Raw genomic sequence first — 27,035 nt, 5'->3', positions numbered from 1 at the left:
AAGGAAAAAAAAAATCCAGCCAACATGCTGGAATTTTCTTCAGTATTAAAAAATGTACCAGGTTCCTAGGACACAATGAATAACATTATGTGGTTTTGCCCCAAGCTGCCTCAAAATGTAATTTCTCCACCAGATCTCACCTTCCCAGTCACAGCCATCTAAAGGCTGTGCAGAGGGCAAAGAAATGACATCATTAAGGGATCACCCCTTTACTTTCTCCCTGGCCTAGAAGAGAATGCACATAAGATTTGTCTCCTCACCAAAGAGGACATCATTTTCTTGTTCAACAGGAATGTCATTGGATTTTCTTTCTTTCTCCAGGAGACCTTTGTGTGAGTTTCAGTTATTTCTACTGGATTTGTGAGGAGTGTCAGAGCTATGCAGTGATCATAAAGGTTAATACAGCAGTGTCTCTGTGGCATCAACCTCTGAGACCCTCCTAAGCACTGACTCATTTCAGAGACCTGTTTGCTTTAGCTGTAGAGGTAATGAAGGGTGAACAGGTCAGTCAGTCCTACCGTGTCCACCCTGAATGAGAACAGACAGGGCTTGGCTGCAGACAAAGAGCACTGACTTCCCCTGTTTCTCCAATGAGCCAGAGGAGGAGCAGAGTTTATGCTATAGAGTAATCTCACTGTTAAATTCTGAACCAGATGCAGAGAAGCAGATTGCTGGCTGCCCTGCAGACCAGTATTCCTTTCTTCTTAGTCTTTCAGATTAGATTGCCAGCCTCTGCACCATGAAGACTATTTGTTCAGATGACTCCATCATCTGTTTACTGGTTAATTTACAAAATCCGAGAAGAACCAGGAATTACAAAAGTAGTAGTTAATACTTTTGGTTACTGTCTGAGAGTTGGCTCTGTGTAGAAGGCAGAAACTTTAAAAAAAAAAAAAAAAGTTAGTCTGGAGACAAGTGACCACCACCTTCTCTCTGAGCCCTGCAATCATGCAGCAGTACACAATTTACTTCCATGTATGTTCTTAGAGGTCATGTAGTGAATAAACTTGGAAACAATCACAAATATTCTTTGTGAATAATGTAAAATATTACCAGAGTGTATGCAATCTTATAGAACCAGTAGACATAATTATTTGGAGCTTAATTACACTTCTTATTGTTCTTCATTAGTGATTCAAACAGCAAGAGTGGAACCATGCTTTCATGAAATTTGCTGACAGTGTCACATTGGGAGATACAAATATTGCTAAGGTTTGGCATATCACAAAAAACAGTGCTTGACCTTTTTAAACAGAAACGAAGTGAAATGCAACATGCAAGGCCATATGCAGAAGGGCTTATACCAAGAACTTCTGCCACAAGCTGGATCTCGCCATTGGACCCAAAAGAAGAGAGGAACCTTGGAACTTGAGTTGATGAACACCTGACTCTACCCCTCTGTGATGTAGCAGTGAAGAGGGCAAATGCAGCCTGCAAATGCTGAAGGTAGGGAGTGTTTAGGAAAGACACTTCACTGGGAAAATGCTGGTGGCACAATGTAGAACAAGTTTGGTCACCTGCCCAGAAAAGTTCAGTATGAGCTTAAATGAATGAAGTTTGTGGGATGAGCAGAAGAGTTTTATTCTGTCAGAACAAACTTGGCGAGCTGAGACTTTAATCTCATCAGACTGGAAGGTGGTAGAAGACATGACTGCTCATTTTAAATGTAGTGTGTGCTAAAAACAAAGGAGAAAGGGAGGGTAATTTGAACTAAAGAATTATGCTAGCACAAAACCAGATCGGGATAAATGACCCATGAGTACATCCAGGTTCCTCTTAAAGGGCTGTTAAGTACAAGAGGAATGAGTTTCAGGAACAATATTCCTACATGAGGAGGGCAGGAACATACTTTGTTCTTTCAGAAGTAGAGAGAATACCTGTGGCTCCAGCTGCAGGGCCAGGAGGGACTGGAATTCTACACCCAATCCAAAATGGATGACTGTGGTTTCACTTTGGCTCCACGCCCTTCTACAGCAAACACTAAACATGGTCTGTGGCAGCAGTGGTGTGTCTGGATTCACAGTCTTAAATATCTGATCAGTAACTGCAGGGTTTTTTCCAATATAAACCTAATCCAAATAAATGTGTGCATATGACTGAATTTCTCTCCTGTGCAAGAACACACAATATAAAGTTTATACTGATTTTTTGCTTTGATGGCAGCTGTAGAAGAAGCTGCAGCACTTGGTATAGCACAACATTAGAATGTCAGAGCATACCTAGTAAAACATCATAATCACAGCTACAAATGAATGAGCAAATTTTAAATACTGGTACTAATTTACAGCAGTAGTATACCATGTCCCATCATTATCTTTCATTCAACACCACAAGGAGTCCTAAACCAGCATTTGCTGCACTGCTGAATTCTGGTCTCTGACTTTCCACCTGGAAACAGCCTGGTCACTGCTGCAACCTAAACAAGCAATACACAGGTGAATATTCAGCTGCGTTTACCTTTACACTTTCTGATGCCCATGATTCTAATTGAGAAAAACTGGTGGGTTTTTTGCCTGGAAAGCACTTAATTAGAAGAGCTTTAATTAATGATTGGTGTGAATGAAGAGCAATAACAATCAAGGCCAAATCATGCCTGACAAATTGGTGGCTTTCTGTGATGGGGTTACAACACTGATGGACAAGGGAAGAGCAATTGACAGACTACCTGGACTTAGGGTACATAGGATCTTATGTACCCTGTCTTCCCATTCACAATCTCTTTTTCTGGGGTGATGTAATAGACAAAAATTACTTGTCATAGTAAAAATAGAAGGAAGTTGTTCAATAGTAAATAACTACAAGTTGACTCAGCTTGAGGACAAGGCTTTCATGGTAGCTTGATCCCAAAGTGGAACCCTTTCTTTAGCAAGGGGGTAGTCATACTGAAGCATTTCCATTTGAAGCAAAATCACAAGATAATGTACATCTAAAAAGGCTCCTTCACAAACTTTTATTTCTGATCATGAATAACATCTTTTTCCTATTTAAATTACTATCAGGATTTCTGATTTGCTTATGTAGCACAATTACTGTTTGAAAACTTTCATTCTTGGATGACATCCAAGTCATTTACTCACAGTTTGACATTTATTCAGGCACAGAATTGGACAAAAAGTAGCGCTATCTAGTGTATTCCTCTTGGACTGCCAGACCCTCTTTTTAAAAACTATCTGGAAATTATACTCTAATCCTTTAAATACTGTGCTTTGTAATGCAAAACTGTGAGTTCAGATGGTGTTCTACTATGTCTTCAATGACAAACAGCCATTGACATTCACAGACCTGCTTTACAGATATATTATTCAAGGGAAGAAAATAAGAGAAGAATAATCCCATATGGTTTTCCTTCCAAAGTAGTCCTAAACATATCATCATAAGAAGAAACAGGAAAATATACTGCATTGTATAATATTTTCTGGCAGCTATTCTACAAGGAATGCTGCTCTGTTCTCTTACATGTTCTAATGTAAAAAAATCTCATACCTTCAAACACTTAGCAGTACTATAGAGACCTTCTCTACTAGAAGAATTTTGTCTTTTTACATTTAACTTCACAACTTCTATATGTCTTACTGCTTCCCAAAGATTAGGATCATATATTTGGATGTTTTCTCTCATTTGTCAGCATGTTAAATTCTTTTTCCAGTCTTTGATTCTGACTAGCTGTTATTTAGTTATTCCAGAGAGATATTTTGCTTTCTTCCAAACGTATTGTAAATATAGCCTCACTCTCCAAGGAAGTCGGTGTCATCAAATTACATTTTATTTCTGTATGAATACAGAAAAAATTAGGCATACACAAAAAAATTGTTACTTAAAAAGTGATTATAGCAAGCAGAGGGATTGTAGAAACCAGCACCATCATACTCAATATATTGGCTCCCTCTGCGGTTCTTTGAATTTCATTTGGGTATATTTTTTTTTAGTGGTAACAGTAATGATGATTTTACTACTGTTATCATTGCAGAGCCTACACAGCCAAGGAAGGCTGAGTTGGATTCAGTTTTGCTTCACACATCATTAATAAACCTGTCACAGCTCAGATCTGATTGCAGGACTTCTATTTCTGATGATGGAGAAAGAATGCAGTTCAATTTTCCACTGTGGTTTGGATTTTCAACCCCAGCATTTAGAAACATTAGGGTCTGATGTATAAAATCAGCAGTGTTGACATAGAAGACTTTGAGAAAAGCAGCACTTGTGAAGAACAACACTTCTCAATTTATTCTGTCCTTAATCAATTTTAAAAGTTTTTAAATAAAGCCTTTGTATAGTTTGGATCACTATTTTTTAGGTAGGAATTGTGACAGAACTGATCAGATATGTCAGAGGCAGGAAGATGGAGAGACTTCAGCTAACAAGTTAATTATATAATTTCTGGCTTGTTATATAGAATCCATGGGAAACAGAGTTTTGGCATTACAAGCCACTGTTAGGTCTCTCAGATACATTACTAGTGCTCTTTTATTATTGGGTACATGAAAGGGTACTGTGAATCAGGTAGAAAGTCTTGTGTTGTATCTCGCTTTAGCTAAGGGACAGGAGGAGCATGGCAGGGAAAAATGAAGGGGAAATTACTGCAAAAGGTAGAAGAGTTTACAAAAATGTAGATTTGTGATCACAGTGGAGGATACAAAGGGATGAGCACATCAGTAACCCTCTTCATGTACCATGAATTCTTACACAGGTGAAAGAGCATTCCCATAGCAGTCTCCTGACGTTAAACAGCACCATATGACAAAGATCATTACATACAGAGCTCCCAAATATTTCAAGGAAAGGGAGTTATTCAGCCATGCTTTGAATCTTTCAGTCAGTAAACACTCTTGAGAGAAACCCCCTTTGAGATATCATTCACATTCCCTGATGTCTCACATGAAACAAAGGTCCAAACAATGAGCTAGACTTAAAGGAAAGGACAGAGTAAGGACACTGTCCCGGCAGAGCTAAGGTTAACTGGGATATGCCTCTAGCCTAAGGGAGAAATCCTTAGTGCTCAACTAAGAGTGCAATGAAGTCATAAACAACTTATTTTAAGATTTTATCTCTTCATAATCCAGTAATTGCTGTAAATAAGTGCTTAACTCTCACCTGAACTAATGATTTCATTTATACCCTGTCAGGTAATAATATTGAACTGGGTGGGAATTGGACTTGGACAAACCTGTCTCTGTAGACAATGTGTCTCTGCCCAGGCCAGATTGATGTCCTGGGAATTTGGGGTTCCGGCACCTCAAGGAAGGAGAGCAGAGATAGGAGATTCCCATCCTTTGCCTTGCAGGAGCCAAGGAAGACACGGCAGTGCTACAGACCATCCTGCACACCACCTACCCCAGCAGGCAACAGCCAGTCCCTCTTTCACAAGCAGTGTGTGGAGTTGGAACCAGACAATGGCACAGGGAGAACATGAGTTATAGTAAGCACAAGGCAGAGAGAGATTATGGGAGGCGTTTTCCTGGGGAATTAACCACCCACCTTCCAAGCCACCTCACTAATTAATTATTCCCATAACTCCAAAATGCTTTAATCCTATCTCTTATACCCCCAGACTCCATTTCTTTCTGTCAGTCATTTTCCCAAAGCAGCCTTGACAATGCCATTAATTGGTAACAAATTAAAGCAGCCACAGCACAGAGAAAACCTGAGGAAAATGCAAAGTACCTTCAGCTGAATTTTAAACCAGGCAGCAGGACAACTGCTGCACCTCTGTATGCTTGTACAACAGACAGCAGTACAAACTTCAGAAAAAAAGTTTAAAAGAAGCTGCTGCCAGATTTTCAACTTGTGTTGTTATAAAGACAGAAACCACAGATTTCAGGTGAGAAACTAATGTGCTTGTCACAGAAAGACTGAATTTCTGAAATAACTTAAGTAGATACAAATATTTGAATAAACTGAAGATAATCCAGAATTCAGCTACTGCTTCTTAGGTATGTGTTTCAGTGCACTGAAGCTCACAAATCTCAAATTATCATGTTAAGGAAAGTTAGGAATATACTGGTGGATACAGATGTATTTTAAGCTCTAGTGTAATCAACAGAGATAAGCCACAATATTCCAGGTCAATTTTTGGGGCTCCCAGTAGCCTCAGTCTTAATGAAGAAGTGTAAAACAAGGCAAACAGAAAATCATTGCCCTGCAGCATGGAAAATTCTGGGTATACTACTATAATTTCACAGAAAAAGGTGTGCTTAGATTCTGAATTGATTTTAGTAAGTCAAACTTGTCTGTTTTCACCTTGACTTCAATAACATCCGCAGTTATTGTTGGTATTTCTAAAAGACAAGCTTATTTTTCTCCAGCCCTTAGGGGCTAAAGAAGTGCAGACTCACCAATTAAAGGCTTTTAACAGCTGGATGCTTCATAACTACTTAGCAGAAACATTAATTACTTAAAAAAAAAAATCCTCACCAGTCTGAAGAGGACTATGTCTCTCCAAAGCAAATGATGAGAAACCTGTTGAAAGCAAAAGAAAAGAAACAGTTTAAATTATACACTGTTCTTCCTTCAGACAGCCAGAGCAATTAACTTTTTCCAGCAAAATGCATGGCCCTACTTTCCCCAGTGTTGATTATTCCCAGAAGGAGATGGTGAGAGACTATGCTCACAGCTCATCTCCTTACACTGCTCCACTGTGCCAGATGCTCTCCAGCATACACAAGGCATTAGCTGTGGCCTGAAGGACTGGTGCTCACACTCTCATGGGCTGCTGTGTGACAGAAGTGTCCATCCTGACAGGGCAGCTCATGGCTGGCACCTGCTTTGGTCCTGATGTTCCCAGCAGATGTTCCTGCAGCAATCCCCAGCCAGCTGAGCTTGTGGTGCTTTGCAAGCTGCCCAAAACTCTGTCCTTCACATGTTCATTATTGCTGAGTTCTATCCAGAACTACTACAGGGCAGTCAGTCCCACCACTATGCCTGGCAAGATGGTGGAGCAGACCCTCCTGGAAGCTATCCTAAGGCACATGAAAAACAAGAAGGCAATTTGTGATAGCTACCATGGCTTCACTAAGGGTAAATCATGCCTGACAAATTTGGTAGCTTTCTTTGATGGGGTTACAACATTGATGGATAAGGGAAGAGCAATTGACAGACTATCTGGGCTTGTGCAAAGCATCTGACACATCTGGATCTCTAAACTGATGGGACAAGGATTGGATGGACGGACCACTGGATGGATAAGGAATGGATGGTCATGCTCAAAGACTTGTGTTCAAGGGCTCTATGTCCAGGTGGAGAGCAGTGGTGGGTGGTGTTGCCCTTGCTGAACAGGTACCAGAAATATTGCTTAGCAGAGAAACAAATGCATTTACAGCCTGATTTACACTGGGAAATATATTCTAGCTAATCTCTGCTTAACTATTCTGTCTGCATCCTTTCTGGTCTGATAATAATGATAAGCTCTCCCCTGATTAATATTCTAATATCTTAAATATGTAAAAGCTACCTATTTTTTTGACTGCTGCATACCTAAGCCAATTACCGTATGTTAATTAAATGGTTTGTCATCAACTAGCATTTCTAATGTTTTCCCCATGACACATTTGGAAGTACATGTCATAGAAGGGCTTTTTTTCCCCTGCTTCATTTTAAATAAATATTTTAAACTATTCCCTGTTTGCTTTTCCAGTAGAACACTCTGATCTCTGTGATCAAAGTTAAATCATTATATGAAAACTCCATGGTTCCCCTTAAGATGACTTATTTTTCAGTCATCTGTGCTCTGATCTCTAAAAGAGTATTTCCATTTTGCTGTAAGCATAAAACATCATCATAGGATCAGGTTGTATGAATGTGAATAAATGTCTGAAGTTATGCACCACTGACCCTAATACAGTGAATTATGCACAGAGAACGGGACTCACATTTTTATCTGATGCTATCAGCACTTGATGTTCATTACACAAAACAGAATAAAGTTATCCTTCGTTTGTATCTGTCTGCTGCCAAATTATCTTGCAATAGACTTAATGTTAAAGAATTTTGACTATTTAGACCTTATTTCACCATTGATTCTTAATTTCAAGAGGATGAGACTAAAAAAAACGACCAAACAAACCCACAATAACCCTTGCAGAAGCTTCTGTTACATATGAGAGTAATAAAAGTATGGAAAAGGGCATTGGTGTAGGGTAACCACTTGCAAGAGGCAAATATGTTAATTTTCAGCTGCATATGCTAAATGAATACTGTGCTCTCTGGTTTCTGGGCTCCACTAAAAGGCTCATAAACTGCAAGAAGGACCACGCATGCTCTGCACCTTTGTTCTGTATTTGGTTTCATGCCTGCAGGGAAGGACAGAGCAAAGGTACATGTGTGGTATCATTAAACATTTTGGTTAGAGAATGCCATAGGTAGCCATTGCCACAAGAAGAGCACTCAGACCATCCTCTGTGCCCACATTAGTACAGGAAGGAGAGTGACACTTGCTAAAACTACAGTGTAGAAATGATTCTTCCATGCTCTTGAACACATTTCACAGGCATTTCCTTATTCTGTTTCATATTATTTAAGATAGGATATCAAGATGCCTCTTACTATATATTTCATATTTCAAGTGAAGAGTAAAATACGTTCCATGCAAAATCAAACATATAAAACACCTGAAATGAGTATTTCTCCTTTCAGACCATGAAGTGTACACCAAGATAATTGGCTTTTTAACCTTCACCTTTCGTAGGCTCCTTGAATGAGCATTTTGTTAGGTGTAAACTTTCTGAAATAAGCTGAAGAATTAAAGCATTTCCACTGGAAACATCAATAGTTGCTGAGCAATTGCTATCCAGAGAGGCTGGATTTTTGTTCAAATTTAGGAATCTAAAGAGATATTTGAATTCAAATGGCTATAAACTACTGCACAAAGTGCTTAAAAGGGACTTAATAGTGCACACACTCTCTGTATAAAAGGGAACTTATGTTCATCAAAAAAAAAAATTACAGAGAGAAATAAATCTTAGAACTAACACTGCTGAGTCAAGAGGTAAAATTAAACCATGACATGACACCAGAAACTTTTGACTGCTGATGTCATGCAGAGCATCACTATGTTCAAGAGCTGTACAGCAGCAGAGGAAGCAGACTCTGTGCTGACAGCAGAGTAACCACCTCAGAGTTGTGCTGTGTCTTTCTTCCTTCCTTCTAAATTTGAATAAATTAATGTTTCATTACCACTTTTTGTATATAGTCTAAGTTCCCAGCCACCTGTGTTCATTGAGGAGAATTACAAGAATAGTCCTACATGACCTTTCTGAAGGGCAATAAAAATAACTTATTTAAACAACCAAATATCTGTGTGACAATAAATTACAGCACAGCAAGAACCATATGTTAAGGGGAAAATATTCTCCTAGCAACAGAATGGGAAGGGTGCCTATTAGGGGATCACTCAACAACAAAAGGGGTCTGGATCTTAGTACTGTGGATATAAATGGGAGGTGGAAGTATTTTTTGGGCTTCACTTCAGATGGGGAAGCAGAATGGAAAACTAAAGGATAGCAAAAAAAGAGACACTGAATGTTAAATTTTGCTTCCACTCATTCACCTTAAATAGGGAGGTTTATGATTTGTTTCCTATTTCCCTTTGCTTCAGACACTGTACTTTCAGGACACTTGGGTCCTCTGAGGTCATGGGAATCCTAGAGTTCCCACATCTATCTGGTGAGTAAAGCAATCTCTAGGAACTGACAATGTGGTGAGCACACATAGCAGCAGCTCTGGAAACAAAAACCAGATTTTTGATATCAGGTTGATTTGGAGAATTGAACATAACCTAGGAGATTTTTCTGATAGGTTTCTTTTTGTTTTGTTTTTTTTCAGCCTTCAAATGTACCTCTTTAAAAAAAAATCTCAACCTAAGTTTCACTTCTTTTCTCTCCTTGTTCCTCTCATAGCAATTTGGCCAGTTGGAGGGAAAAATAAAGGGATTTTTCTAACTGTCAGCTCTACAAACAACCTGGGGTTTAAAAGCCCAGCTGCTTTTTGTCTAGCTTGCTCATTATCACGAGTAATATTCTGTGTGCCATAAAACTTGTATAATCCCAAACTGTTATTGAAGGCAGACTCTACCCTCATCACTCAAAATCAGTTAAAAATTTTCTTGAAGGCAGGTTTGTTAGGAGAAAAATTCAGCTCCTTTCCTCATATTTGGGCTGTGTTTGCACTGTTAACTTTTGGCACTAAACCACAGCTTTGAATGCACAGAAGGACATTTGTAAATCAAGAAACCATAACTGTAGTTTTGCAGAGCTGAACCACAGCCTTAAGCTAAGTATAAAGATATATTGCAGTGAGATGATCTTCTCTTTTGTACTAGCATTATACTGCTTTCATTTTCCTTAGAAAATGAAGTAACATGTCCTGTCAAGCTGTTGTCTAACACAATTCAGTTATTATTCTATTCATGATTAATGACAGATGCCAGAAATAGAAGCCTGGTTCATTCTTCATGTGTATTTTCTTTCTGTCTGTGCACCTGCACATGGGTTACTGTCAGGGCACTCAGGAACTCCTACTGTGGTTTTGATGCTAAATTATATGTCTCAGGAATGATTCCAGTTTTCAGGGTTCACAGATGTAAAATATCTCTTAATCCAAAAGGAAAATAGATGACTGGGAACTGCTGTTCTTCTGCACATAACGTAGAACACTCAACAAGGTAGGCATCACAAACAAGGGACTTTATCTCTGCAGCCCCATGGGGTAAAGATTATACCAGAAAAATGCACTAAGAAGTTCATAGGAGCAATAATAAGGCTGCACACATACATTAATTAAGGGAAAGTTGTAATTAAAAAAAAAAAAAAAGAAACACTGAGAATCTTCAAAACAAAGCTCAGTGCATCTCTGTTAGAGTTTTCCCTTCAGTACCTCATGCCTACCTTAACTCCAGACTAAAAAACTTCTCTTTAGAGAAGAATTGGGGAATTAATTTCTATGGCACATGAGGATTTTAGGACTTCTATAGCAGTTACATGTAAATTCTTAAGTGCTTGAAGCAAAACACCAGGAATTCTCCACCACGAGCCAATAATTTTAGGATGGAAAAGTTCATTTTAAGCCTTTATAGCAAGGACAAGCATTTTGATTCTGCTTCATCTGCAAATGTGTAGTACTTTTCAGTACCTAATATTTAAGAACAACAGAGAGAGAGTCAAGCCAAAGGTCTACTTACCCTCTAAAATGTCTCCAGCTATGTCTAGCCATGGATAGCAATGGAAAATCCTAAGAGCAGAGCAAGCATATAATGCTTCTTCTTTATTTACTGGCCCAGAACCAATGATATGCAGTTCAAAACCCTCCTAGGCCAGAGGCGCTACCTTTGGGTTTAATGACACTTTGTGAATTGAAAGGTAAGGAAAAAAAAAAAAATCATAATTTAAGTGGAACTTGCCTTCTGATAATTTTACCTGATGGCCTCTCATCTGCATGTTACCAAAACCAGTCAATAATGGTTCCCCATTTACCATCTCCTTGCCACCGATAGTTTCACAGCCCCATATTCTACCCTTTTTAATTATCTCTTCTTTTTATGCAAATGAGCCTTAATTTATTTAATATCCCTCAGATGAAAACATTAATACCTTTGATCATTCTTATTACTACTCTCTGCACCTTTTCTGGTTCTGCTGCATCAATTCTTCAAGATGCTACAACCAGAAATTCTTTGGCTCTTCATAATTTGGACATACTCTGGATTAACATTGTGACACAGCAGTTTTTCGTTTTGTTTTGCTGGGTTTTTTGGTATTGACTTTTCTTTACTAATGACTGAGCGAAGAGCTGACATTTTCATAAAAATTATCAGCTACAGCACTGGGAAGATTTTTTTTTTAATAGACATTTTGGTATCAATCAGCATGCACTTAGTATTTAGGACAGGCTTTCTCTGTCTGCATTATTCTATATCCATCAGCACCAATTTTTTTCCTGCAATTTCTTTACCCAATCATTTAGTACTCTGAGGAGATTCTGCTACTTCACATAGCACTTTATCACCTCACTTAATTTTATGTCATTAGAATTTGCCACCTCATTCTGTACTTGTTTTGCCAGATAGCTGCATGTGAAGAACAGGACTCATTGCTGAGGTAACTTTGCTCCCAGTGGTTCCACAGACCTCAGTGAGGACAGAATTAGACTGTCACAGGGACTTTTTCAGTTCATCTGAAGTGCAGGTGAAGGTTTTCTCTGCAGAAAGTGAAGGATGGGATAGATACACCTAATCTACAGATCTGCTCAATTAGCTAGCTGGAGCTACTAGCTGTAGCTGATTATCATGTTTCATATTTGCATCATAATTTTTATAAACAGTGCTAATTTGCTGCCTAATGAGTCTGCAAGATTTCTACCAGCTGATGTTGATGATGTGAGGTTCAGTGCTTTTGTTTCCTTCTTATTTGAAAGTTTTGGAATGGTGTTGCTGGTGTTAAATGCAATAACAATCAGAGGGGACTGAGTAGTTGCTGCCAGTACTTCCCTCAGACAGTTTGCAGAACAATACTTGTATGCCCCACAACCATTGCTGGCATGTGTTCAGTACTGCAATACTGAACAGAGTGGTGTCATTTTACTCTAAATGCTGGGCATAAATATCATTTATGTCACACTCAGAATTTGACAGAGTAAACTGACTAGCTGAGGCTGGCCTTCCAAGTGATTGCCACTTCTCCACTACGTTTGTTTTCAGTGTGAACCCTCGTCCTGCATTCACAGGAGTGTTTGAAGAGCTAGAGTCAGTCAGCTGATCCATTGTACTCGGAGGAGCCACTGCAGACCATGGCAGAGTCAAGTGTATGTTGAAGACAGCAGGACCACAGCTGGTACCTGGTTTCCAATTTAGGAATCACGATCTGTCAATGTCTCTAAAGTTAAGAGGTAGTTCTTTTCTCTTAGAAACAGCAGCTCACAAAAAAAAAAAAAAAAAAAATCTCAATTTTATTTATTTTGTCTTGATAGAAAGAAGGTATTAATTTTCACCCAGCAGGTGAAATTTCCTGTCTTTTCCAGCTCTCCCATTATGTAGCTACTTAGCAGGAAATTTGAGACAAATAATTTTTGGATAATTTCAAATATTTGGAATATTTTAATTCTTTGTGTCAAAAGATCTTGACAGGTGCATCATTTTTGAAAGAAAGCCTGATTATGTATTCCATTTTTGTTTGTCATATTCCCATGAAATAGTTCTGTATCATGCTGGGCTGTAAGGCAGTGGCCATCAAGGACCTGTCCATCTTGTTTGACTGCTTTTGTATCCTACCAAATATCAACTTAATAGTGCAAAAACCATGAACACAAACACACTCTGGCCTCCTCTTTGCACTGCTGTGAGGACTACAAGACAATACTGTATGACAAATGCAGTGATTCCATCTACCTCAAAACCTCTCTTCAGGTACAATTGGATTAAATATTATTTTTAGGCTAAATAATCTCCTGAGTTGGTGCTGTAGCCAGTGACAAAGGCTGGGGACAGTTGCAGAGAACGAAGTAATCTCATTATTTGCTGTCATAAAACAGGATTTTGCTGTCATAAAACAATGTTGATATTTCTAATAGTGACAACTATTTTGCTCACACTCAAGTACCACAAATGAGATCCTTAGCCACTGGCTTAAGTTTAGTAGAGTCAAATTAGAAAATTCAGTTTCTGAAGAATTGACAATTAAAAAAAAAAAAAAGGAAAACAAAGGATAGGGGAAAAAAGGCAAGATGAAAAGCTTAACACATGCTTACTATTGCTTCTCATTACACACTTGTGCATTTATATACAGACAGGTGTGTAGAGTAGATTACTTAGAGAGACAAAATGGGGTTAATATTTCCTGAACATTTTAGTTTGGTTGCTCAGTTTGAAACCACTCCTCAGCCCCCTCACCCCAATCAAAACCAAACAAAAACTAAACCACCCAATGTGATTCCTGGACTCAGAATGAGGTTGCATAGGAATCAACCCTATCCTGGAACAGGAGAAAGCTTAGGAAAGACTTAAAAGTAACTTTATGCCTATGAGGAGAATACCAAGAAGAGGGATATGTGTCCTCCCTCCCCAAAGATGTATAGAAAGAAAGGAAAAACAGGGCTCCTAAATTGAACCAGGATAGACTGCCACTGTCTCTAGACAAAGTTTTCATTATGCAGATAACTGACCGTTCTAAATGTTGAACACAGCTTGCAGAATCTTCATCCTTGAAAATCTGAGACATAATTCAATCAAGCCCTGAACAAGTTGCTCTAACCACTAAGCTCAGCTAGAGACCACCCCACATCCCTTCCCATCTGAATTGCCCTATGGAAAGCTACAGAAGAAATTTATAAGTTGCAGTTGCACAGATTTGCCATCTAAGTTTTCTTTACCAAAATTTGTAGAAAAATTTAGTCTCTTCTGTTCTGCATAGTTAAGAGTCCCATCCTTAAGACACTAAAAAAACCCCAACAAATAAACCCTCACCAAAACCCAAACAAAAAAAATCAAATGCTAAACTCCTACTCTCAAGTCTGGCCTAGAAATTTAGAGTCCTCTTCATCATTTGCAAATATTTAGCCTAGTGAAATGATAAATAGTTAGAGCTGCACATTAAAGGCTTTTTCTAATTGCCTCACAGAGATTATAACAGAGAAGTATACAGTAATAAGCAGATATCAGTTACTGCTGTTGGAAATGATTCCTGGTTTTTATACTAACATTAAAATATTTCCAGAATGATGAAGAAAGCAGGATTTGCTTTACAAACATAGCTGTTTGTTTTATGTACTTGTCTTCTGGGAAAATAGCCCCACTTTTGCACTGTGTAAAACCATGGCAAGCCTTTCAGCTCCTAGAAAGACAAGGAACTGCTATACTCAGCCTTCTTCTCTTACATTAGCTCTTTCTCACATACATTATTTAATTAAACAATAGCTTGAAACTTTGCTAAGTTGCTTACATGAGAAGTGCCCTTACTTCTCGGGGAGCAGCAAAAAAAGCTTATCATCACTAGTAACTCTTTAAAATTATCTCCTCCCAAATTTACTGATGCAAACCATTTGAGGTAATAGCCTTGGCACAAATTCTGTCCAACAAAACCAGCCGACTATTGCTGCCTTTTCTGTCTAAAGCATAAGTCATTTATAAGCCATTTAAAATAGGAAATTGCAAGGAAAAACCCACTAGACATGAAAAGCAGCAGCCCAAATCTTCAGAGGGTATCCACCACACACAGCCAAAGCCATTGGTTTTTCCCTGATTTATATCAGTTGCAAATCTGGTTCAGCCCCTGTGAACAGCTGTTTCTAATCTGCTTTAATACCATCCATATTGAACTGCTTATTATTATTGGTTTGCGGGCAATACAAAGACAGAGAGGATTTGGATATAGTCATGGCTGTTGTTTGTTGCCTGGGTGTTAAATTGTGCTGGTTTTAACTGGGGATACTTAGTTACCAGCTGGGGTTAGACCACAACAGGAGTTTATGGGGTTTTTCATGGGATTTTTGAGAAGTGGGGGTGCATTAGTCTAGCAATGATCTTTTAACTAGCAAGATTAACCAAATGGTAAATCAAAGTATATAACATTTTTAAATGTCAAGGACCACTTAAGAACAGCAACTGTTATTCTGAAAGGACATCATAATTTTATTAGGGCTTCCAAACTATCAGTAAGGTTATCCACTGGCAGAAACCCAGGTGTATTACACATGCACACACACACACATCCCTTTAGGAGAGAAGGCAAGGGTAGGAAGTTTTTCTCATGTTTCAGGAGAGCAGTCTGGGGTTTACAATACATTAAGTTGTGATGTTACTGTAGACAGAAGACACAAAAATTGCTGTATGACCAGCTTCTCTACACAGGAAGGAGACTTAAGACTTCTTTCTGAGAAACCTGGATGAGTTATCTTTTAAAAGGTATCAGGGGAGGTGAGAGGGAAATAAATGACTGTTGGGGCAAAAGATTCAGGTAGTAGTATCTTTTCTTCTATCACAGTTAAAAAGTATAATCCAGAAGTCCAAGACTCTGATCAAGGTCTTTGACTTGTTTTTCAGATGATGGTAGGGGTGAGATTCAGTGGCTAATGTTTTAAAACTGTTTAGCTTTGCTTAGAAACTGTGTCTACAAATCCCAGGATCACTCACAACCTTCAAGACTTTCCTCTTTGCAGTCATGTATGGACATGTATTTAGAGTTTCATCCCTCTCTTCCTTAATCCTGTGTCAAATTTTCCTTGCAAATATAGCTTGTTCTGGGAGTGTGTACTTATTCCAGATTATAAACTGCTGGCTTTGCCTGAGTGTTTTTGCTCACATTCTTGAGTAGCAATTAGAATTTTCTTTCTCTTTGCAAATCAAAAAAAAAAAAAAAAAAAAAAAAAACAAACAAAACAACAAAACAAAAAAAAACCCTGGGTTTATGGTAGAAGAACTGCTGCTCTTTCAGCATATTTGTAGAGGAAAGCACTTCTAGAGGCCCACAGGATGGAAATCCGCTGACTTCACAGCCCATCAGACAGGACTCACTGCAATAACTCCAGCACCACACCTTGGTGTGTCTCCCACGCAGCTCTGCAGCAGCAGCTGCTGCAGACTCAGCCAGACAACACAGGGAGAGTTATACATAGCTCAGTGAGCAGGAGCTCCAAAAAGTTAAAGACTACAGTTTGGGCTTTGATTTTTAAGCTGAGGTTTTGTCATTATTGTATGGCACCACAAGCTGCAAGTAAAAACAAAAGGCCAGATCTGTCCAGATCTGCTTGTGCAAAGCCTGAGAAGGGGAAGGGAACAAGATTTGCATGAAATTAAACTAAATAGCAAGGAGATTGATTATTTTTCTGCTGATGTCAGGTCTCCTTCAAAATTCTGAATTGTCAGTTTAAAGAGAGGCTTAACTTTATTACAGCTTCTTTCTTTGCAAACAAGCATCATCTGCAGAGGAGAAGATGGACTGAATGGGCAGACAAGGCATGCATGAATAATATTGCAAGGTGGGAAGATATAAACAATTCAGAGTCATCCTGTGAAGTACCTTTCCAAGTGTAAGAACTTTTCACTGATAATAGAGTACATTTTAAGATTACACACAATTTTTTCCATTTATGGCATAAAGGCATTTTCTTTCTTTATCCATTGCTCTGAATCATTATCACACTGGAGATGTAAAACCCTTAGAATTCACTTACTGCATATGCTGGAAAATTTAAAAAGAAAACTAAATTGCATATCTAATTGCCATAAATTTAGGGTGACAGCTAAAAAAGCAGTTGAGAAGTACTCTGAGTCAGTAGAAATTACTACCATCTAAATAAAAGAGGCATTCACTTGTCTCCACAGCCAGGAAACATTACCCACATATTTTTGCTGTACATATCAAAGCAATGTCTTTTTGTTTTGTTGCTCAAGCAGCTTTGATAATTTCTTTTCCACTATAGAAATAGGCAGAGGTTCCTGTGTGCTGGTAGGAATGCTTAGAGAGAAGCAGACAGAGAAGGATTCACCTGAAATTTGGATTTATCCAGGTTCCACCAGCATCCAAGCTAGGAGTGTAGGTGTACCCCGAAGGAAGCACATCCCATCTATCAGAGGCACTAATTGAGGACAGTGAATTGTCAGCCCGTGACTCTTGGCTCCCTCCATTGGTTATAGACAGAATTAAGCCACCTCAGATAACTTTCAAACGTCTGAGAGCAAGTGAGATGAATCCCCATCTCGGATATGCCTTGGATCCATTAGCTCATTTATGATAATCAGATGCTTCCTGGTATGCACAAAAGCCTCCTTTTTCCCCCCTCTTCCTGTTATCCTGAAAAAATATTTTTCCTTATAGAAGAGCAATTCTATATGCAAGGAATAATTGAAATAGCCCTTAGCTTAAAACACAAGTTGAATTTTCTGGAGAAAGCTTGAGGAAACCATTAAAAACAGTTTCATTTGCCTACTCACACACACACAAAAAAGTCTTCAGAAAGAAAAATTGTTCTCTTTTGAAAAATGTAGGGCAATTTTCCATTCCATTAAATTTTTTTTTATAACCTTTACCTGTAGATTTTCTCAGTGAATATTATTAAGAAATCCAGGCTAATGATTATGGATATTTTCCCTTCTGCTAATCACTTTTAATAATCATTTTAATAATCTTAATTTTTAATGGAGTAACACTTTTCATAAGGCTTGAAAAATAATAGGAATAGATTCAACTTTTTGCTAAATATTTAATTGGAAAAATCAGTGTGCCCTTCAAGATGAAGGCATTTTGTTCCAAAGATCCAACCATCTCTAGTAAATTATTTTTCTTAAGTTTTATGCCTGCAACACTCAGAATAAATGAGATGTCTTACAGCTTTTTTAATAAAGGAGATGGAATTATCCTTGTTCTTAATTTACTGATTTTCTCTTTTAATCTACTGATTTACTGATTTACTATTCTTCTTAATTTACTGATTTTATTAAGAAGGAGATGAACTTCTATAACTGGAGAGAAAATGGGCTGGCAGGAAAACTAAGAGATAAATACTCCCCTGGGTATGTAGTGATACTTTTACTCCATCACTCCCCACTTCACGATACCAACAGAATTACATCACTGTTGCTCCTGTAGCCATTTTGTGTGTTAAAAATGTAGTTGATCAGCAAATGTCATTTCTTTCTGAACACAGTTTGGACTCTAAGGGGACCCTAAAAACTGTAGAGTTAGATTAAGTCTCACCTTTTGGCTTCTTCAGTGGAAGGACGAAGGGACCTTTGTTTTTTAAAATTTTTTTCTCAATTGTTAAAGAAGCCTAAGTGCTTTGGGCCAAGTTTACAAAGGTTTTGTTGGTTTTTTTTTTATATCTAAAGGCAGCTGTTCTAAACCTGTCATTTCGACTTGCATACAAATACTGTTGTGTGTTTATTAGGACTGTGGTCCTGAGATGTGTTTCTTGAGTTTGCAGTAAGATTGTTCTGTCACCATTTCATTAGAGGTCTGCAGAACTGTGGGGATAATATTTTCTATCCTATCTATATGCTACAGCCTGCCTGGAGCAGGGATGGTCTCCTCCAGCAGAGGATGAGATGCAGTGGCTGTGGACTGTCTTCTGCTGTCACCAGCAATAATAGCAGCTGAAATTAATAGCAACAATAACAATAACACATCACTGCTGTGTAGAAAGTGCAGGCAGGCTGGGTTTTCTTGTGCTGCTGTTAATATAAAAATATTTAGATAGATTTGTTTTAGAAACATGGATTTAAATTTCTCAGTCCAAACAAAGTTGTTTGGAACTTGTGTGGGAAGAACACGATGTACTGGCCATCTTTAGAAGCAAGCAAACAAGAAGACTCTTGCTGTGCTGCCACAAGACATATTTATTATTTATTCTATTTCTTTGCCTAGTTTATTTTTCAACACCAATTAAAAGCTTATTCCTGCTTCTGAGTCCAAAATACCTTGGGTTTCAGCCATCCTGGGTATTCATTGTGTTTTGTCTGCCTCTTTGTTCTGCAAGAAGTACCATCAGCCCAGACTGTTCACTGCAAATATTGAATCAAGACATCATCAGGTTATTTAATTTTTCCAAATGTTTCCTTTTTCTGAGAAGGGGAACAAAAGCAACCAGCATTATAAACAGAGAGGTCTTTTTGCCTAATAATATAAGTCTCTATATATTAAGAAAAAATGAAATGAAGACAGAACATTGTCAATTCTCTGATTCACTAGGTTGCTCCAACAATTTTTTGCAAGCATGCTGTCCTGTAATTGCATTTTAGATGCTGGAAATTTGTGGTCTTCTTTTTCCAGCCACTCTTAATTCTGCTTGGCTCTCTTAATTCTGATGGATTTATTTTCATCTGGGTATCAGTATGCTTGTCTCCAGAAAACACATATCAAGACCTGCACTAGACTTTTCAATAGTCCACAGAAAGGTTCATGTCCCTCCAAGTTGTAGCTAAAGCTGTCAGTGAGTCAGAAACCAGCAAGTCAACGTGGCACTGAGTTCCACACAGTCCTCCTTAAGCCTTGAAGGTGCCACTGCAGGGACACCACATGGCACTGCATGCAAAATGGTGTGCTCTGCCTGGGGCACCTAGAGAAAAATGCCAAAGAGCCTAAATTGCCCAATTCTGACACACCTCTTCTCCCATGAAGGCAGCCTTCAGGAAACAGGCTGAAATGGCTGCAGGGACTTCCCTGCAGAGCTCTGAAAACCTGTTTTCTCACACCTGTGAAGAGCTTGCAATATTTTTTATCACGCTGGGACATGGAGGGGGCCCACCTGGAAACGAGTGAGTACTGAGGTCCATGGGCATTTTCTGTGCTTATCCTCTTGCAATAACTCAGAGGCTTGGGAGAAACAAGTTCAAATCTCTTCTTTGCAATAAATTTTCTTTGTGACTTTAACAAGCAGATGCTCGCTGCCATGGGGTAGCACCTGCCTTGGTCCTAGCTCCCCATGCTGCTGTGCAAGTCCTGCATATTGCTGACTGTCTGTCCCACTGGCTCCTTCCTCCTGCATGTCACATTCCCCAGGAAAATCTTCTGACCTCTGCAGGATTTTGAAACGAGACAGTGGGTACTTCTGTGTGGCTGTGGATTAGGGACACAGTCCTACAACCTCAGGTGACTTGACCATGGCAGAAGTCAAGAGAAAAAGGATACAGGATGAAAGGGCCATCAAAAGGTCCATCAAGATGTCCATTGATGTCATGTCACTTAAGGTGGGCAGTCTTCCCTCCTGACACGACATGACCACCACTAGGCTCTCTTCTAGAACAAATTCTACAACTTAGAGCTCACAAGAATACTGTGATGACCACTGGAGTCAAGGCTGCAAAATACTTCTCTGCAGAAATAACAGGAACTATTCACATACTTTAATACAGAAAGAAAAGAAAAGAAAAGAAAAGAAAAGAAAAGAAAAGAAAAGAAAAGAAAAGAAAAGAAAAGAAAAGAAAAGAAAAGAAAAGAAAAGAAAAGAAAAGAAAAGAAAAGAAAAGAAAAGAAAAGAAAAGAAAAGAGGAAAGGAAAGGAAAAGAAGAGAAAAGAAGAGAAAAGAAGAGAAAAGAAAAGAAGAGAAGAGAAAAGAAGAGAAGAGAAGAGAAGAGAAGAGAAAAGAAAAGAAAAGAAAAGAAAAGAAAAGAAAAGAAAAGAAAAGAAAAGAAAAGAAAAGAAAAGAAAAGAAAAGAAAAGAAAAGAAAAGAAAAGAAAAGAAGAAAGGAAAGGAAAGGAAAAGAAGAGAAAGGAAAGGAAAAGAAGAGAAAAGAAGAGAAAAGAAGAGAAAAGAAGAGAAGAGAAGAGAAGAGAAGAGAAGAGAAGAGAAAAGAAAAGAAAAGAAAAGAAAAGAAAAGAAAAGAAAAGAAAAGAAAAGAAAAGAAAAGAAAAGAAAAGAAAAAAGGAAAAGAAAAGAAAAGAAGAGAAAAGAAAAGAAGAGAAAAGAAAAGAAAAGAAAAGAAAAGAAAAGAAAAGAAAAGAAAAGAAAAGAAAAGAAAAGAAAAAAGAAAAGAAAAGAAAAGAAAAGAAAAGAAAAGAAAAGAAAAGAAAAGAAAAGAAAAGAAAAGAAAAGAAAAGAAAAGAAAAGAAAAGAAAAGAAAAGAAAAGAAACCCAACAAATCTGGATCAAGACTGACTGATTGTCTTCCTAAGGGACAAAAATCAGCCCACAGACTAGATAGTGAAGGGTGGAGCTCCACAGCTGGATTGCCAGAGGACTAAAAGCTTAGCACAGTATCCTGCAGAAGCAAAACAGCTCCCATATTCATTATACAATTACAATTCTATAAGACCCAGCTGCTTCTTCCACAACTGCTATAGGAGTGCTCTCTCTGGAGAGAGAGCCCTTTTGATGCCAAGGGGAGTTCCCTGTACAAATAAAGCAGAAAGTAAAGATTCGTGCTGAGACTGGAACAAGGAACCCTGACAGAAGATATTCTCTCCATCAACTACAGTATGCACAAAGCTATTTTTTCCTCTGGCTGCAACTGACTGACAACGCTGGCAGAAGGTATCAAATGAACATGTGCAAGAGCAAAAAGGGATCTACCTGTGCCACTGGAAAGTTTTCTGTGCTTTTCTGGAGGAGCTTTTTGAATCTGAGCTATCAGGTCAGACTCTCTCCCTCCAGGGGCAAGACTGAAGTTTGCTTTGGCCATTAACCTCAACACTTCCTTGCAACTGCCCAGCTTGCAAGGCCTCAGCTACTCTAGCATATAACCTTGGGTCTGCCCACATCTTTCTGCAAGGCAACACATCCTCTTCTGTAGGGAAAGCCAAGGCAGGGACAGATGAAGCAGAGTAAGAGATACGTAGTCCAAATCTCTTGGCTGCATTCTTGTTCTAACTTTTAACTTTCGGTTTGGTACATGAATACTGGAAGACCACCATTTATATGGCATTTCTCTATGATACCATAACTTGGGGATAATGAAGTGGAATCTACTTTGAAAAGCATCAGAGGATTATGAGAATGTAAACATTTACCAACTCTGCTAAGGAAGAGCAAGACAAGAAAACAAAAAATAAGGAAGGGGTACATATAGACATGATTGTAAAATTAAGATTGTATTTGATTTCCTAGCATTTTTAGAAAAAAGGAACATTTAGTGCCACTTGGTTTAAATCCTTTTGTCTATGAGAGTGTACAGAATGGAGAAAGATTTATCATGCATTCTTCAGGCTCTCAGTTTTTCCACCTAGCAGATGTGTAGCACACATCTGTATGTAGCCTTTTCTACATCTCCTTTACTTTGAAAGAATTGAGTATTTACGAGATTGGCAGGAGATCTGTACAGTGAAAAGGGCAAGAGGATACAGGAAATGGGAAATGTAATTCTGCAGTTAGAATTGCTCTGTGAGCCATTACCTTTTGGTACCTCTCCTGATTTCAGGACAGATCTATGTTAATAAGTTCTTCTTAACAAGGGTTGTAGCTAGTTATACATTTGCAAACTTGCTGCCATGGAAACAAGCTAGTTAAGCTCCCCTAGCAAGCCCCTGTCCCCTTTTACACTGTTAGTGCTGAGGATGACAGTCTGTGTATCCTGACTTTTTTTTCTTCAGTCAGGTTTGTGGGTCTCTCAGGGTGTCAGGACTGTTTGCCATTAGAGATTACAAAGAACCATCTTTTCCTTTGTCACTCCCTTTCAGTCAACGTTTGGACAGCACAAATGAAGTTCCCAAGAGCCCCTGAAATACTGAGAACACAGGGCACCAGGAAAATTGTAAATCGGTGTAACGAGACCCCAGGTAAAACCTGAGACAAATTAAACAGACATGAAGGGTTTTGAAGGAAAAAAAAATAAAGCAAGCAAACTCAAACACTGTGATTACCCACACTTGACTGTAAAAATCTGTGACATTGTCATTCCTAAAACCGCAAAACTTCATTTGTTTGTGTATTTTCAGCAAGAGGATAATTTTTTCCTCACACAGAGAAGTGGTAGGGGAAAGATTATTTATAAATTCTTGTAACCCTTAAAGAAACTTACCCTCAGTCACAGTAGGGGTGCTGTCAACACTCAGACTCTCTTTTAGAATCTCTAAATAAACAGGATACCCAGAGGCTCTTGTAACACTCTTTAATTTTCTGTCCTGTGAAACCTGGGCTTGCCTATCTCCATACCCAACACAGTCCTGCAGTAGGCCCATTGACATAAGACCCACCCAGCAGCACTGATTCCCATCGTGAGACCTCATTGTTGCGTTCAGGAAGAAGAGGAAGTCTTATTTTACTGAAAAATCTGACTTCTCTTACAGGTGCACCAACAAAGAAGGGATTTGGCATTGCAGTAGCACCTTCCAGTCTTCCTTTCTGCTGGAAGACAACATCAACATGCCTGACAATGTCTCCTGTTAATGGTTTGTATTTTCTGTGATATCCTTGTATGGCTCTAGGCTCACACAGAGCAACTGGAATCTATAAGCCAGCAAAGACACCAGACACAGGTCAGGAACTCAGTTTGCCACTTGGGAGTTTCTTTGCAGATTTTTGTTTGCCACTGTCTTAAGATAAATCTCTTTAAGAGCTCTTCAGTGTGAAAGCAAACTGGATAAAAGGTCAAGAAGAGCTTTAATTCTATTACTCTCTGCATTCAAGTTTGCTTTCCTCACAACCCTGATTAGTCTGTCATTTTCTATCTTTCTCCATACCCTTCTTTCTCTTGAAAAAGCCCTTCTTACGTGTCCCCAGACAAGGCATTTGTATGACTGGTCTGTGAGCTCTGAATTAGGGATTCTGAACTCTATTTCACAATTTCCAAGCAGGTTGTTAGATTCATACAGAGGAAAAGGCTCAGTTCTGGGCTTATCTTAGCTGATTTAAATCCAGGGTTTGGTGCACTTCATTCCACAGTTTTCTTCTGAACAGAAACCTTTCTTTAGCTCATGAAGGACTGTCAGCTTTTGGCATCACGTTTCCTACTCTTCCTGTCATCCTACCAACAGAGATGAAATCCAGTCATTCTGGTTCATGGAAGGAATAAGGATCTGGATGTTAGGTGTTTGTGGGTCAGGGCCTCAGAGATGTCTGCTACTATTCTCCACAAAACTTCTGGGAAGTGAGAGTGCCAAACGTGATAAATCTGTAAGAGGCTTGACAAACTAAAATCTCAGTGTAACAATAAAAACATTTTCTTTGCCCATATGGCAAAGAGGGAATCCAACAACAATCTGACAGTCCTAAGGTATTAGTTGGCACTGTCAGCATTCTGGAGTCTGACAAATAAATGGGAAGAAATCATGTAAAGGATCTGACCAGGACTCCATTATCTGCTGTTAATGGCCTGGCCCCTTAACTCACTCTCCTCCGTTGCTTCGGCTTCAGGAACTTTACAGGGATTTATTTGCCTTGTCCACTGCCTCTATCCTCTCTTCCCCAGCTAAAGTGTGGCCACTCTTCCCCATGCAGAGACCATGGTAAAAATGAAGGTGCCTGGACTCTCCAGGTGCTTTGTGTTGGCATCAACCCATAGATTTCAGGAAAGCTTAAATGACTTTTATGGGCCCAAGCAATTTAAATCATTAAAGAATGATAGCTGCCACCTAAAGATGTTATTTAATACCAAAGCCAGGTTTTGCTGGCATTCATTAGTGACTAGAGCAAATAATTTGAATTTAAAGACAAAAAGGATAATGGAGGAGTAGGTCTGCATCTGGAACATAGAAATAGCAACAAAAAAGAGACTATTGATGCAGTTAATGTCATCAGGACAAGTCAAGTATCAGCTGTCTGTGCATGAGGATAATCAGGGTTTATAATGCAGAAATGAGTCTGTGTGGGATTAGGTTTGGACTATTTCATCAATTATGTAGCTGTAAACTATAATAAAAAATAATAATACTTTGCACTTGCACAGTGCTTTCATCATCAGGCCTCATCTAGAAGTACTTCATAAACAATTAAGCTACTTGCCCCTGTGAAATACATATTAGATCATCATTATTATTATTATTATACCAGTTTTTTAAATGAAAAAAGAAGTAAAGTGACTCATCCAAGGTTGCCTCCATTATGTTTATGAGGTCTGTCAGCTGACAGTCAACTGAGATGCAGTTTCCAGGCTGATATAAAGGATAAGGTGATGAGGGGTGATAAAGTGATACTGCTTGTCTCATGTTTGTACTATGATGCCACAAATTTAAAACTGGTGTATCCATATCATGAAGTAGATTCATTAACGCCTAATTTAAGCTGAGAAAGGTCTTCAATATTTTTTTTTTCATTCACAAAACTTTCAGAGGTCTTTACTTTCTTACTATATTTATTTTGAAACTGGCCAATGTACCCAAACATCATAGGAAGGAGCAAAAAGAACCATAATGCAACCACAGGTTCGTTTTCCTATGTCTTTCACTTTTGTGCATATCACCTGAAGACTACTGGACTACAAAAAGCTTACATTTTAGGTAAAACATAAGGGATTTTTTTCTTAAGTGGACTTTCAAGGACTAAGGTTATACAGTGAACTGATTGTGGTTTGACAAATCATGAATTCCCTAACTCTGCTTTCAAGACAGCCCATATCATTACAGGCTGTACTTAGAGGTTAAAGACACTTGCTTTTATAGAAGTCTGAACACCTAAGGGACATATGTTACAAGGGACATCACTGGCATGGGGAACAACAGAGAGCAGCACCGTGTCACAGCAGGGTGACTACTAAGATCCTTGACAAATTCTAGTTATTTTGCAGCATTTGTTACCAGGAGATCCCAAAGTGGCGTGAAAAAGGGTAAGTTTGGCTCTCCTGTCCATGTGTGGAGAGTGGGAAAGCCAAGACACAGAGCAGTGAGATGAGCTGCCTTTCACTGCTCAGATTTGGGGTCCCCACATACCAAGCTGTGCACCATGATATTGAGTATTTTCCTGTAAAAATGACTCTCCTTCTCTGTGCTTGTGAACTTTCTAGAATCTGTGAATATGCCTTTCGAAGGACAGATTTGGAGGAACTCTTGTATTGTAGCAGAATTAAAGTGAATGAAAATGATAGGACATTTGTAAAGCCCATAACCTATATTATTTAACTGTTGTCTCTGCCATGCCTAAATCCAAGAACAAACACCTTCAGCTCCCTGTTTTGGGGATACAATGCTCTGTGATGTAAGGCCCTCTCTTTGGGGAGAGGGATTTCACCTGCAGGAGATGTAAAGTCCCACAAAACCTTTGGTGCTTATAATCTCTCTGCTGTCTTTGAAGGAGGGATGAAATCAATATGTTTTCAAAACAGCAATAGCTTGCTAAGTGGGTATGGCATGCACAGCAGTATTGGATATAGGTAAACTGACACTCTGCATCTCTCCACGTCTTTGAATTGTGTCAGATAAAGCTGCCTGCAATAGGACTGTACATAGTTACTTCTTGTCACTCTGGGAATTTGGAAATTGAAGATAAGGCTTGGCATAAGTGAGAACAGATCTAAATATTTTATGGTTCCTGATGGGTTCTCCAGGATGCTGGACACCTGCTCCACAGCACAAAGTGACCTAATATCTGCAGACAGTGGTGAAGAACAAAGACACTTTCTCTCACTCCTTCGGGACAATGGCAAATATGGTTAAACAGGGCAAAAGCAGCAAAATACTGCCTTGGCCACTACA

At 38.8% G+C, this 27,035-nt stretch overlaps 1 long non-coding RNA gene across 7 annotated transcripts in view; it reads right to left on the bottom strand.

The window, feature by feature from the left end:
• Nucleotides 1–15,217, bottom strand: part of LOC138104199 (uncharacterized) — a 59,819-nt gene extending 44,602 nt beyond the window's left edge. For all 7 annotated transcript variants that reach the window (XR_011147986.1, XR_011147980.1, XR_011147981.1 and 4 more), the window contains exons 1-2: nt 15,146–15,217; nt 6,412–6,456 (exon numbers count right to left, since the gene is read on the bottom strand). This is a non-coding gene — a long non-coding RNA (uncharacterized lncRNA). The remainder of the gene's footprint in view (nt 1–6,411; nt 6,457–15,145) is intronic.
• Between the last annotated feature and the right edge of the window lie 11,818 nt (nt 15,218–27,035).

The sequence above is a fragment of the Aphelocoma coerulescens genome, chromosome 1A (genome assembly GCF_041296385.1).
Source record: "Aphelocoma coerulescens isolate FSJ_1873_10779 chromosome 1A, UR_Acoe_1.0, whole genome shotgun sequence".
Classification (NCBI taxonomy): domain Eukaryota; kingdom Metazoa; phylum Chordata; class Aves; order Passeriformes; family Corvidae; genus Aphelocoma; species Aphelocoma coerulescens.
Note: the sequence above shows the minus strand (reverse complement) of the source record. Positions and strands in the feature narration are given on the sequence as shown.